At 37.5% G+C, this 12292-nt stretch overlaps 1 non-coding gene across 1 annotated transcript; it reads left to right on the top strand.

Annotated features, from left to right (window-relative positions):
* The first annotated feature begins 1458 nt into the window (after positions 1-1458).
* Positions 1459-1565, top strand: LOC141688075 (small nucleolar RNA R71). Its single transcript, XR_012561542.1, has one exon. It is a non-coding gene; the product is annotated as a small nucleolar RNA R71 (small nucleolar RNA).
* Positions 1566-12292: the final 10727 nt, after the last annotated feature.

Here is a 12292-nt window from a genome sequence, read left to right as displayed (position 1 = left end):
GGAACCAAATAGCGAATGGCCGCATGATCAGTGAATACTGTCACCTTTGTCCCAAACAAATAAGATCGAAATTTTTTGAAACCAAAGACTATAGCCAAGAGCTCCTTCTCAGTAGTGGTGTAGTTCATTTGGGCCCCATTTAAGGTCTTGCTAGCATTGTAGACCACATGGAAGAGATTATTCTTGCGCTGCCCAAGAACTGCGCCCACCGCATAATCACTCGCATCACACATCATCTCAAAAGGCTCTGTCCAATCCGGTGCTGTAATAACTGGTGCAGTGATCAAACTCTTCTTAAGAGTCTCGAATGCCGTTAAGCAGTCATCATCAAATTTGAAAGGCACATCCTTCTCAAGCAAGTTGCACAATGGCTTAGATATCTTCGAAAATTCCTTGATGAAATGCCGATAAAAACCCGCATGACCAAGAAAACTACGGATTCCTTTCACAGAAATAGGTGGTGGAAGATTTTCAATGACTCCCACCTTGGCTTTGTCCACCTCAAGACCCTTGCTAGAGACCTTATGCCCAAGAATAAAGCCTTCACGTACCATAAAATGACATTTTTCCCAATTGAGCACCAAATTAGTTTCCACGCACCTTTTGAGCACTGCACGAAGATTATTCAAACATTCATCATACGAATGTCCAAAGACGGAGAAGTCGTCCATGAACACCTCGACATTATTTCCAATCATGTCAGAGAATATAGCCATCATACATCTCTGAAAAGTGGCCGGTGCGCCACATAACCCAAACGAAACTCTGCGAAAAGCAAACGTGCCAAATGGACAAGTGAAGGTAGTCTTTTCTTGATCCTCTGGTGCAATACAAATCTGAATATACCCCGAGTAGCCATCCAGAAGATAATAGTACTCATGACCAGCCAACCTGTCAAGCATCTGATCAATAAACAGAAGAGGGAAGTGATCCTTCCTCGTGGCCTTGTTCAACTTTCGGTAATCCATGCATACTCTCCATCCTGTGACTGTTCGAGTGGGGATGAGCTCGTTCTTTTCATTTGCTACCACAGTGATACCTCCTTTCTTAGGTACACATTGCACGGGGCTCACCCAAGAACTGTCAGAAATAGGATAAATGATTCCTGCATCCATCCACTTCAAAATTTCTTTCTTCACTGCCTCTTTCATGATAGGATTAAGTTTGCACTGTTGTTCAACAGTCGGCTTACTACCCTCCTCTAGCAGAATCTTATGTATGCAATATGAAGGGCTGATCCCTTTGATGTCTGCTATGGTCCATCCAATAGCCGATTTGAATTCTCTCAAAATCCTTAAGAGCTTGTCCTCCCCACTACCTGAAAAGTCAGATGCAATAAGATTATAAACCTCAGTATAGCTTTTGGCCCACAATGCGCCTCCAGCTGCTGCATCAAGCATGGGACGAGATTGGGCCCCCAAACCATTATAGAAACCAGTGATCACCATCCAATCGGGCATTCCATGATGTGGACACTTTCTCAACATCTCCTTGTAGCGCTCCCAAGATTCGCACATAGATTCTGTAGGTTGCTGCGCAAACTGAGTAAGAGCACTCCTCATAGCCGCAGTCTTCGCCATTGGGTAAAACTTCACCAGAAACTTTTGCGCAAGATCTTGTCAAGTAGTGATTGACCCAGCTGGTTCAGAATGTAACCAGTCCTTAGCTTTATCCCTCAGAGAGAATGGGAAAAGCCTCAGCTTCAAAGCCTCATCAGTCATACCATTATATTTGAAAGTACTACAGATCTCGACAAAATTCCTTATGTGCATGTTGGGGTCTTTAGTCGCAGCACCTCCAAAAAAATTGAATTCTGCACCATCTGAATAGTGCCCGGCTTGATTTCAAAGTTATTGGCCTCAATAGCCGGGTGCATGATGCTAGACTGAATGTCATCAATTTTAGGCCGAGAAAAGTCCATAAGAGCTGGATCTGCCAGAACAATACGATCACCCATGATTACTGGCTCTTTCTGTTCACTTCCTGAATCCGAATCTTCAAAATCTATTTTCTCCGGAATATCAAGAACTTCGTATGTCTCCTCAGCTGTATCTAAAGTCCTCTTGCGAGTACGAGAACGAGTTTGCATAAACGCTCGCTAAAGTACCTGAAACACAACCGGAAACAATAAGTAACACGTCTTAATCACTGAGTCCTAATGACCAATGATGGTAAGTACATAAACTAAACAAATACGCCGAGTCCCCGGCAGCGGCGCCAAAAACTTGTTAGGGCGAAAACACGCGCTAATAATACACGCAAGTATATGCGTTCGCAAGTAATATAGAATACTTTCTAGTTCGTTCCCACAGAGACTCAGACTAATTATGTTCAATTAAACTCATTCACCAATGTATGATTGCTTCTCAATGTTAAGATAATAACACTTAGATTTGATTAACTAATTATTAACTACAATTAACTACTAAAATTAACCACTTAATTATCACTTGAACTAACAATATTAAAACACTCATGAGATCACAACTTCATTACTACTTCCTTCAATAGTCATTGTTATTACCCTTAGCATGCAACAGTGATGATATTAATCGAATAACACGAAACTGATAAAAGCCAACTTTCATTGTACTAATACCATTCTACCAAACATCCACAATTAAGATAGAAGTTGAATAGGCATCAATTATGTTGAGTCCCTATATTTCTACATAAATTGACAACCTAACGATTTAAGAACAAGTTATCCCTTTTGATTACATGGGGCAAATAAAATGGTTAGAGTTACCCACTAATCATGCATACTCGTACATGAACCTATGCTAGTATGGCAAGTTCTAAATCTCAAGATCCACCGTCGCTTCACAAGAGATTAACACCCTATCTTATATGTTCGCGACGCACATAAGACGAATAAGCACAACCAATACTAGATATCATACAATCATCACACACTAAGGTAGTAAACAACTAACTAAATAATTCCATAGTAAATCCGTTACGACCCCATGATCACGATTAGCCCATGATAACACTCATCGTCATCATGGGTTCATATGAAAACATGATAAAATAAACACAAGAGAATAATAACTAAACTAATTATATTAAACCAGAGTACGTCACAAGTGTAAATAGGTTCAAAGTAAAGAAAACTAGCATCCAACGTTACAACGAAATAAGAATCACAAGAAAATATGCTCCATCTTCGTTGTGGTGTGCTAAAACAGTCTTCTTCCTTATCTCCTTCGCTCCTTGATTAATACCACGATCCAACCTTAGTGAAAGGTCTCTAAAATCTACTTATATAGGAGTCCCATAAATCCCAGATTACTCAGAAGTTGGAAGCCAAACAGAATTAGAAATCTAAAATATTAAATCTGAAATTACGACCCTGCGCGGCCGCTCAGCATAGCTGAGCGGGTGCTCAGACCCCTTCTAGAAAAATGGTCTGTTTTGCTCCGTTTCTTCGCTGTAATCTGCTCCTCTCTTCCCACTTGCAATGCTGAACATATGCCAAGGCTTATTATTGATGAATTCTCCCCCGAAATGCAACTAATACCCTGAAATGCACAAACACTAGAAAAACCCAACAAATACACAAAATACTCGATTTCAAGACACCAATTCAAGCTATTATAAGACGTTCTAAGTGGTATAAAATACCACTTATCAGAAAGTGAACCAACCAGATATAGTTCTTTAGTTTACACTAGAGATGTTGCTGAAAAGAAGGTTGAAATTATGAGAGTAGGTAATGATTATCGGGAGTTTGAAAAAACAATGAATAGGAATAAGTAACCCTATTAAGAATTGAATATTTAGGTGACTTAATTCAAGGAATGTGTTATTTCTCGGGGAATGACTTAAGATCCAGCCTGAGAACATATCGAAGACTGTAGTCAAAATGAAATATGAGCATCACAATTTTTGGTAATGTTATTTGGATTAATAAGTGTATCAATTAGTGAACATGGTGTATAAGGAGTGCTTGGATAAGCATGATTGTATTTATTGATAACATCCTAAGCTATTCAAGGACCAAGGATGTCCATGTGGAATGCCCAAGGATTTCCCTATGAAAATTAGAAGGGAAGCAACTATATATTAAGTTTCAAGTATGAATTTTTGGCTGAGAATAACAAATGATTCTGATTATTCCATTAACGACCATTTAAGCAAAGCCGGTGTAGTGACAGATGCCTTGTGCAGAAGGAAAGGACTGAATATGATTAAAATAACTGACGAGTTAATAAAAAGGAATTGCGAAAAGTGGGATGTGAAGTTCAAATATCTGAAGGTAAGAAGAATGAAAATATGAAATTACTTTCCAGTTTTAACTGATAGAAAGGAGTAGGTAGTGTTGAATATTTGGAAACTAAGTTGAAATGAGCACCGCCTATCATCAGTAGACGAAGGGTCAAGTGAAAACACGGTTCAAACAATATAAGATATATTGAGAGTATATATTTTGGCTCTAAAAGGAAACTGAGGTGACCACTTACCATTGACTGCGTTTTCTTATAATAACAGTTATCAGGCTAGTAAAGGAATGCTACCTTGCGAAACTTCATATGGACATAAATGTGAGTCCTCACTCTATTGAGAGAAAGTTGGAGTGAAAATGTTGTTAGGTCCTGAGTCAATGCAGCGCACCAAGGACGTAGTAGTGTTGATTCAGAAAAGAGTTGAAGCAGCTCGGGATGGACATAGAAAGAAGACGGATTTGCATCGAAAGATTATGGATATAGAAATAGGATCGTTGTTATTGATAAAAGTTTCACCTTGAAACAGATTGGTTACGTTGATGAGAAGGGGCGAGTTGAGTCCTAAATATATGGAACCATTCGAGGTAGCGACACAGATAGATGAAATTGCTCATGAGTTTGTATTTTCGCCGCAGTTGTAGCAAATTTATAGTGTATGTTCCACGTGTCAATGTTAAAACGATATGTTTCTGATTTGATCCAAGTCATTGATTAGGAGCCAATGGGCTCTTATCCAAATTACTCTTTAAAGATGATCGATCCAAATTCTAGATCGTTAAGAACGAGTCCTTAGGATCGAGTTCATGTCTATAGTGAGTATGCTTTGAATGAATCCTCAAGTAGAAGAGTCTACTTGGAAGTTACAGTCAGATATACTTGACAAATATCCTCACTTGTTTAGCTAAATCAGATTCTGAGGACAGAATCTTTTTAAGGGGGAAGGATATAACGACTCGTATATTTTTATTATTTAAATGTGCAATTATTGAATAAGTAAATATTTAAAATATATGTACGGGTGCTATCAGTTGGATATTATTTTGTTGTTAATTATGTGTGATTGTTGGTGTTCGAGTATCAATTGTGTAATTCGTTCTGAAGCTGTGTCGTTTCACTTTTATATTTAAAGGTGATTTTATTCAGGATTTATTCCCATAAATACTTGGGTTATCTCTAAAATCATTTTTATGGATTCATAATTTTATTTATTATTTTTAGGAATTTTTAAAATTGAGAAATCAATATTTTATTGATTATTTACCCTTAAATGATTTTCTGATTGTATTTAATTGTAAAATCAGTATTTAATTCTAGAATTCTTCAAAAATTATGAAACTCATATTTTATTAAGTTTGGAATATTACGAGAATTTTAAAATTGGTTCAGAAATTTTTGGGATTTATTTGATCGCGCGTGGTTTCATTTAATTATAAAACGCGGGTCCGATGTGCGCTGTAAAAATGATTTAAAAATCTTTAAAATTTTTTTTTATTTAATTGTTAATTATTGTGCTAATTTTAAAAATTATTTTGGTACAATGTTAGAATTATTTTACTCGTATTGGCCCGTTTAAATATACGTGTTTCGTGTTTTGCGGGCATTTCAGAGTACGTGATGCGGATAAAAAAAATAAAAATAAAATAAAAACACACATACACCCCTGTAACCACCCCCTCTCTCATCTCGATTCCATCTCTCTCTCTTTACAAACTCTCCTCTCTCTTTCGTTTTTCCTCACCTCTCTTCCTTTTCTTCCGCTCGATTAATCCTCCTAGTAATTTCTTTTTATTATCTGGTTCTTTTGCTTCCGTACCTGTCCTCGCCGCCCTGTTGCCACCGGATCTTCGGCAAGGCGACGACGGTGGCGTTTTTCCCGGCCCTTGTGTGCATATAGTTATGTATATATATATGTTTGTGGCTATGTGTGTAATTATGTGATGGTTGTGTTGTTTGCGATGATGTTTCTTTGCATGCTATCTGAGGTTTTTCCTCGTTCCTTCTTCCGGCCGCGCGTGTGCGCGTGGGCCGGGGTTGCTGTAGTTTTCGATTTCTGGTTACTGAATATTTCTTTTGTAATATTCGACTGAAATTATTTGATGATTTAATCGAATAGTATTTCAATTATTCAGGAAATTAATCGGTAGAATATTCGCGTTGGAAACCCAATTTATAGGGTACCTGCGAATTTTTACCGCCGTCGGCGATGAGCTTCGGCGAGCCGACGGTGGACTATGATGAATATTTCTGAGTCCTACAATTTAAAATACAAAATATGATTTAAAATGCAAATTGCGAATAAAATTATAAAATGCGAGTTAAGACATAAAAATGTGGATAATAACGAATAATAAGTGTATTTAATTGATGTTTATGAATATGTGAATTGTTAGTGTTGGACTGGAATCGGTGGTTGGGAATGGTATTGTGGTTGGTTTGAATTGGATGTGATTGATTTGACGTCGGGACGTTCGACGGGTTAGCCGATAATCAAAGGAGGTGCTGCCCGATTTCCGGGAAATTAAATTACGGGAATACGAGGCCGTACCCAATGACAATCGGAACGTTGATCAGTTATATTGACGTACCTTTTACGAAATCTGATTATGTGTTGTGATGAAATATTTTACGAAAATCGATAACCCTAGTTTCATAAAAGGATAAATATACCTATTTTCTAAAAATGAACACCGAACTGACTTTCGAAGACGTGAACTCTAATTGGTACGTGTATTATTATATGAAGTATTACGAGTTGGGTTTTGTTAACATTCGGGTAGATGGTTAGCAGGGATATGTCAAGCATAATCGAAGGTCTAAGTTAGGGTGTTTCGACTTTGTAGGTGCTAGTCGGAAAACCCAAGAGTTGGCATTGGATAGCCTAGTGGACAGTTCCAATCAAAGGACCTGAGTGTTGAAGTCGAATCCAGGGTAATCTAGCGGTTAGACGTTAAAGCCTGAGCGTCCGTGTCGGCTCAATGTCAATCGGTATTAGTTGTAAAGCTCTGCAAGGCAAGTACCCCTGAACAAATCTTTTACGGTTCAGTATATATGAATATAATGTTGTTTTATTCTCGTATTGGAACAGATGGATTTAAGTTACGTATCCCTTAGGTTTCAAATTGTTTTATTAACTTGTGTTTTGGGGGAAAAGTAACTTCTGAAAATGCCTATCTCTAAGTTTTGAATAAAATGAAAATGTTTTGGAAAATGTGCTGTGTTATAATTGTTTTGACGAGAGATAGGTAAGTGATTTGGAAAAATGGATAAAAATGATCAGATAATTGGATGCGTGTGCGCAGAAGGCCCGTAACGGTCTGGAAGTTAGCGTAAGAGGCGAAGTGGTTGCACACCTTATTATAACCACCAGCCCAGTGTGACAGAGACCTATCTAGTCTCTAAGTTCCGAAACAAGTTTCATAGGATAGCCTGATCAGCTGTCTCACCAGGGATCATCCAATACTTTTAAATCTGAGCAAGTTTTATAGGTCCTGTGATGGGACAAGTTTTATAGGTCCTGTGATGGGACAAGTTTTATAGATCCTGTGATGGGATAAGTTTTATGGTTCCCGTAACGACACAAATGATTTTGGGTCCCCGTAACGGGACAAATGGTTTTATGGGTCCTGCGATGGTCCAGAAGATTTCAAAATGAAAGAAGCATGCTAAAATTGAAATTGATATTTATGCACAACACACAACTAATGATTTGGCTTTACAGAGCATGCTAGTTTTGATATCCAGTTCACACATGTTTTACTTGTTTTCTAGCAAGTTATGATTTATGTTCCTATAATTGTTTATCATAAAACTGTTTTTGATTATTATTCATATAGTGGTACTGCTGAGCAATTGATTGCTCACCCTTGCAAAATGTTTTATATATGTATTGAAGATGCCTAGGGGATTCTCCCGTGGTAGTCAGGGCAGAGTTCTAGTTCCTTCCATGTCAGGCTCCTCTGAGGTAGTTGTATTGGACCCAAGCAGGTCTGTTGAGTTGCTGAATAAATATAGTATTGTTTGGATTGTCTTGAGTAAGTTGGTTTTGTGATGGTTGTAACCTAAGTCATACTTAAACCTAGAAAAGGTCTTGGTAAAAGGGTCGAGATTATGTATAATTAATAATTTGGGTTATATTGTTTATTAGTATTATTGTTGGTGACGTCAACTCCTTACCCCGGGGTTGACGCCGTCACATATGCCTTATCAAATTCAACCAAATGTGCTAAATGATTCTGTAACTAACCCTACACTTCAACCAACTACATCTGAGACCAAGGTTGACTCAAAGTTACCTAAGTCAAAAGGTGCAGGAAGTGTGAAGTCTAGGAAAAAGACTAACAAGGCTGGACCCAAGGAAACTTGGGTACCAAAATCAACTTGATTTGATTTTGTTGTGTGCAAGGAAAAAGAAGGAATCTATGGTACTTGGACAGTGGTTGTTCAAGACACATGACAGGAGATTTCACCCTGCTCACAGAGTTCAATGAGAGAGCTGGCCCTAGCATAACCTTTGGAGATGATAGCAAAGGGTTCACTATGGGATATGGCTTGATTTCAAAGGAAAATGTCATCATTGATGAGGTTGCATTAGTTGATGGTCTCAAACACAATCTATTGAGCATCAGTCAACTATGTGACAGAGGGAATACTGTTTCCTTCAATTCTGAAGCCTGTGTTGTTACCAGTAAGAGGGACAACAAAGTGGTTCTAACTGGAGTTAGAAAAAGGACTGTGTACTTGGCTGACTTCAACTCTACAGATGCAGAATCAATTACTTGTCTTTTCAGCAAAGCAACTCAAGATGAAAGTTGGCTATGGCACAAGAAGCTGTCCCATTTGAATTTCAAGACAATGAATGATCTAGTCAAAAAGCACTTAGTTAGAGGAATGCCTCTAGTGGAATTCTCAAGGTATGGACTGTGTGATGCTTGTCAGAAAGGAAAGCAAAAGAGAGCATCATTCAGTAAGAAGCTTGAATCAGTAATTGATGAACCATTACAACTGCTACACATTGATCTTTTTGGACCAGTCAATGTATTGTCAATTTCAAGGAAAAGATATTGCCTAGTGATTGTAGATGATTTCTCAAAGTTTTCATGGACCTATTTTCTTGGATCAAAGGATGAAGCTAGTGAAATCATTATCAATCATATGAAGCAAGTCAACAACCATCCACATTTCAAAGTAAGGAATATCAGGAGTGATAATTGAACTGAGTTCAGGAATTCTACCATGAGGTTGTTCTGTGAAGAAAATGGGTTCATGCATGAGTTCTCAGCTCCAAGGACTCCATAACAAAATGGTGTGGTGGAAAGGAAGAACAGATCACTAATTGAAGCTGCAAGAATAATGCTTGAAGAATCAAAACTCCCAACATATTTTTGGGCTGAGGCTGTTAACTGTGCATGTTATACTCAGAATATTTCTCTAATCAATTAGGCAAAAGGCATGACTCCCTATCAATTGTTCAAGAGAAGAAAACCAACCTTAAACTTCCTTCATGTCTTTGGTTGCAAATGCTACATTCTAAGGAACCAACCTGATCACAAAGGCAAGTTTGATGCAAAGGCTGATGAAGGGATATTTGTTGGTTATTTTGCTGGAAAATCATATAGGGTCTACAATCTAAGAACCAACATTGTTATGGAATCTGTGCATGTTGTGTTTGATGATAAAAAGATTGATGGACTAACAGATGAGGGACATCATGAAGGACTCAAATTTGACAACATTGAGATATATTGTGATGATAGTGAAGATGAGAATGATGGAGAAGACACTTCAAAAAGGATTCAAAATTTGCCTTTGGATACTGCACAAAATGCTGCATCAGTTGAAAGTCATAACTCAGCATCCGTTGAAAGAAGTAATGCAGCATCTGTTGAAAGACAAAGTGCATCATTCATTGAAGTACATAATGGTGCATCCGTTGATCATAGTTTATCAACGGATAATCAATTTACATCATCAGTTGATAGAACTCCCAGTTCCTTGCAAAGGACCAATAACTCAGGGGGAGTTTCAACCAATCAACACTCTATCTCACATCATGACAACAATGAGGCCACCTCATCTAGAGCTAATCTACCACCTCAAAGGAAATGGACCAAGAATCATCCCTTTGAACTAATCATTGGTGATGCAACATCTAAGGTGCAAACTAGAAGGGCTACTCAAGATGAATGTCTATACAGTAGTTTTCTATCACAGGAGGAACCTAAGAGAGTGGAAGAATCTTTTTTGGATCCAGATTAGATTTTAGCAATGCAAGAGGAGCTAAACCAATTTGAGAGAAACAAAGTATGGAAGCTGGTACCCAAGCCAAAGAACAAGAGTTCTATTGACACAAAATGGGAATTCAGAAACAAGATGGATGAAAATGGCATTGTCATAAGGAATAAAGCTAGATTGGTTGCCAAGGGCTACTCTCAACAAGAGGGAATAGATTTTGATGAGACATTTGCTCCTGTTGCAAGACTTGAAGCCATCAGAATTTTTCTAGCATATGCAGCCCATGCCAATTTCAAAGTCTATCAAATGGATGTCAAGAGTGCATTTTTGAATGGAGAATTGGAGAAAGAAGTCTATGTGAGCCAACCTCCAGGGTGTGAAGATCCAAATTTTCCAGAACATGTGTATTATCTATTGAAAGCACTCTATGGACTAAAGCAAGCACCTAGAACCTGATATGAGACTTTGTCAAAATTTCTCCTAGATAATTACTTCACAAGAGGTACTGTTAACAAAACTTTTTTCTTTAGAAATGTTAATGGCTCTACAATACTTGTTCAAATTTATGTAGATGATATTATATTTGGTTCTACATATGATAAACTTTGTAAAAAGTTTGCTAAGTTAATGCAAAGTAAATATGAAATGAGCATGATGGGAGAGCTAACTTATTTTCTTGGTTTACAAGTTAAACAAGTTAGTGGTGGAATTTTCATTAGTCAAACTAAATATATTTATGATCTTTTAAAGAAGTTTGACTTAATGGAATGTTCATCTGCAAAAACTCCCATGGCCACTGCCACTAAGCTTGAATTAAACAAGGCTGAAAAGTCTGTGGACATTACAAGCTATAGAGGCATAGTTGGTTCACTTTTATATTTAACTGCCGGTAGACCTGATATAATGTTTTCTACATGTCTTTGTGCTAGATTTCAAGCTGATCCTAGAGAATCTCACTTAGTTGCTATTAAAAGAATTTTCAGATATCTCAAAGGGACTCCAAATCTAGGAATTTGGTACCCTAGAGAGTCTGGTTTTGATCTAATTGGCTACTCAGATGCAGATTATGCATGTTGCAAAATAGACAGGAAAAGTACAACTGACACCTGCCAATTTCTAGGGAATAAGCTTGTTTCATGGTTTAGCAAGAAGCAAAATTTTGTTTCTACATCAACAGCTGAGGCTGAGTACATTGCTGCTAGTAGTAGTTGTGTGTAGATATTATGGATGAGGAATCAACTATTTGACTATGGGCTAAATATTGATAAAATTCTAATAAGCTGTGACAACACAAGTGCCATTGCCATTACGGAAAATCCAGTGCAACATTCAAGAACCAAGCACATTGACATCAAGTACCACTTCATAAGGGAACATGTGATGAATGGTACAGTGGAACTTCATTTTGTTCCAAGTGAAAAACAAATTGCAGACATATTTACCAAGCCACTTGATGAATCAACATTCACAAGATTGGTAAGTGAGCTAGGTATGCTTAATTATTCCTAAATTCATGTCCTAATTGTAATTTGTTTTGTAGCTTGAAATGAATTTGTTGCAAGAACAAAGTTGGATTTAAGTAAAGTTTATTCTATCAATGGATATTCCCTATCCGTTGAAAGTCAAAATTATTCTATCAACGGATGTCCATTATCCGTTGAAAGACAAATACATTTCTGGTAATTTTATCCTTCAAGGGATAAAAATGTGTTAATCTTCAACGGATAACTTTTTACCTCATCCGTTGAAGTGTCACATCAGTCATTTTGAGTGAGTCACAGCCGTTGATTCTATTTTCTTAACCGTTGATACATATATATATATATAGTTGT

This window comes from Apium graveolens, chromosome 9 (assembly GCF_009905375.1).
Source record: "Apium graveolens cultivar Ventura chromosome 9, ASM990537v1, whole genome shotgun sequence".
Classification (NCBI taxonomy): Eukaryota; Viridiplantae; Streptophyta; class Magnoliopsida; order Apiales; family Apiaceae; genus Apium; species Apium graveolens.
This window is presented reverse-complemented; position numbering and strand designations above follow the sequence as displayed.